The sequence below is a fragment of the Schistocerca serialis genome, unplaced genomic scaffold (genome assembly GCF_023864345.2).
Source record: "Schistocerca serialis cubense isolate TAMUIC-IGC-003099 unplaced genomic scaffold, iqSchSeri2.2 HiC_scaffold_980, whole genome shotgun sequence".
Taxonomy (NCBI): Eukaryota; Metazoa; Arthropoda; class Insecta; order Orthoptera; family Acrididae; genus Schistocerca; species Schistocerca serialis.
This window is the reverse complement of record NW_026048607.1, coordinates 54,583-57,500: the sequence shown is the minus strand read 5'-3', so window position 1 is coordinate 57,500 and position 2,918 is coordinate 54,583. Positions and strand designations below refer to the sequence as shown.

Below are 2,918 nucleotides of genomic sequence, written 5' to 3'. Positions count from 1 at the left end.
ACCGGACGAGCCGACCGATTGGTTTTGATCTAATAAAAGCGTCCCTTCCATCTCTGGTCGGGACTCTGTTTGCATGTATTAGCTCTAGAATTACCACAGTTATCCAAGTAACGTGGGTACGATCTAAGGAACCATAACTGATTTAATGAGCCATTCGCGGTTTCACCTTAATGCGGCTTGTACTGAGACATGCATGGCTTAATCTTTGAGACAAGCATATGACTACTGGCAGGATCAACCAGGGAGCTGCGTCAACTAGAGCTGAGCAGCCGGCCGCCCGGGAGTGTGTCCCGGGGGCCCGCGCGAACACGCAAGCGTCCGCTCAATTATTCTGCAAACAGGAGGAGGCTGAGCTCCCCTGCACCATACACCTCGAAACCCTCTCAGGTCCCGGCGGCGCGCAGCGCCGTCCTAAGTACTTGGTCGGGTTCGAGAGAGGCGCAATCGCCCGGGGTTTGGCGAGTAGACGCTTTAGGTGCGACCACCCGTGCTCCCAACTGAGCTTGCCGCTGCCGACAGAGGCCCGGGAGCGTGCTGTCGTGGCATTGCCGGCGGGAGACAACACGCGCCACCTACGGTGACCGGCAGCTCCAACGCCAGCGCCACAGAAGGACAAAAGCCCCACTTGGGTGCCGAAGCGAACTCTCCCAGCACAGCGCACGCGCCAACACGTCCGCACAGCTGCGATACAAACCACCTGCGAGAACCGCAGAGGCGACCGAGCAGCAGACGGCGTCGCGGCGCCGAGCGCCGGGCGGCGGCGCATCCTCAGCGCACACAGTCCTCAATCGGACCAGCACACTGCAGATGTCCACCGCGCTTCGCACCGGGCCCGCGAGGACCTACTTTGGCCGCACGGCGCCGCGTGCAGGGTGCGCCGGCGCGCAGCTGCGCCGCCTGCCGCCTCCGTCGGCCGGCGCGCCTGCCACTGGCCGCCCCCACCAGCCGGCTGTAGCGCGTGCGCCCACGCACCGCGCGGCCAGCACGCCGGGAGGCCCCCCCTCACCGGCCGGGGACGGTCCCACCCAGCCACCGCCGCGTATCGCTTCACACCCAGATGCCATTCACGTTCGTGGGCATGGTGGGTATCGCTGGAACAACCGGTTGGTAGCTCAACCGATCGTCGCCATCACTGATTCACCTCTAGCGAGAACAACCGCACCACAACGGTTTACCAGTTGTTCATTTGCGTAACGTCACCAGCAAACGTAGGCGTCCATCGCCATTTGCAAATTCAACGATTGTTGCATGCCTGTGTCAGGTGTCACGACACACTATGTCTGCCCACATACACGCAACAACATGTGCACGCTTCGCGAACACGTGGAAGGTGGCCCCCGTACGTATGCGATGTCCATTGCGCGAACGACTGTCAACCGGCCTCTGTCGCATGTCGCAGATGTGGAACGCAGTGCACCATGCTATCACGGTGTGTGAGAAGAGACGACTACGTCTGACAACACGCGCCACTACATCAACAGACGGCTCATGCTGATCGCCATCCAGGGCATACCACACTGCAATCCAGCTCTTATAGGGAGACGACACGTAGCTGAGTGCACAACATTTGGACCGCATGGTTCGCCGTTGTTGGCGCAGTCGTTGTACGGTCACATGTACCACGATGTATCATTCAGTACATGAGGACCAATGTGCAGTACAGTGTGTGATTTGGACGTACAACATCAGCGGACAGTTGACACAGGCCGTACCACAGCGTAGGCTAAGTGCTTCGCCATGCGAATGCCAATGAACAACTGCAAATGCCAATGAACAACTGCAAAGGGCATTGAGCATGTACGTCCTGCTGCCATCCACATTACAGTGTATAGCTGCAAGGTGTTTAACATGAAGCGATACACTGGGGACCGGGCAGTGCGAGTAGCAAACTATATTGCGGGGGTTGCAGTTAGGCAACACTACACTAATTTAACGCGTCGTATGACAATTACAGAGCAGGTTAAGGCCCAACGTGTGTTGGGTTAAGGCCCAACGTGTGTTGGGTTAAGGCCCAACGTGTGTTGGGTTAAGGCCCAACGTGTGTTGGGTTAAGGCCCAACGTGTGTTGGGTTAAGGCCCAACGTGTGTTGGGTTAAGGCCCAACGTGTGTTGGGTTAAGGCCCAACGTGTGTTGGGTTAAGGCCCAACGTGTGTTGGGTTAAGGCCCAACGTGTGTTGGGTTAAGGCCCAACGTGTGTTGGGTTAAGGCCCAACGTGTGTTGGGTTAAGGCCCAACGTGTGTTGGGTTAAGGCCCAACGTGTGTTGGGTTAAGGCCCAACGTGTGTTGGGTTAAGGCCCAACGTGTGTTGGGTTAAGGCCCAACGTGTGTTGGGTTAAGGCCCAACGTGTGTTGGGTTAAGGCCCAACGTGTGTTGGGTTAAGGCCCAACGTGTGTTGGGTTAAGGCCCAACATAGGTTGGGTTAAGGCCCAACATAGGTTGGGTTAAGGCCCAACATAGGTTGGGTTAAGGCGCAACATAGGTTGGGTTAAGGCGCAACATAGGTTGGGTTAAGGCGCAACATAGGTTGGGTTAAGGCGCAACATAGGTTGGGTTAAGGCGCAACATAGGTTGGGTTAAGGCGCAACATAGGTTGGGTTAAGGCGCAACATAGGTTGGGTTAAGGCCCAACATAGGTTGGGTTAAGGCGCAACATAGGTTGGGTTAAGGCGCAACATAGGTTGGGTTAAGGCGCAACATAGGTTGGGTTAAGGCGCAACATAGGTTGGGTTAAGGCGCAACATAGGTTGGGTTAAGGCGCAACATAGGTTGGGTTAAGGCGCAACATAGGTTAGGTTAAGGCGCAACATAGGTTAGGTTAAGGCGCAACATAGGTTAGGTTAAGGCGCAACATAGGTTAGGTTAAGGCGCAACATAGGTTAGGTTAAGGCGCAACATAGGTTAGGTTAAGGCGCAAC

At 56.4% G+C, this 2,918-nt stretch overlaps 1 non-coding gene across 1 annotated transcript in view; it reads right to left on the bottom strand.

Annotated features, from left to right (window-relative positions):
* The window catches only part of LOC126454267 (small subunit ribosomal RNA), a 1,910-nt gene extending 1,665 nt beyond the window's left edge, over positions 1-245 (bottom strand). The window contains exon 1 of the ribosomal RNA XR_007585199.1: positions 1-245. This exon is cut by the window's left edge and continues 1,665 nt beyond it. This is a non-coding gene — a ribosomal RNA (small subunit ribosomal RNA).
* Between the last annotated feature and the right edge of the window lie 2,673 nt (positions 246-2,918).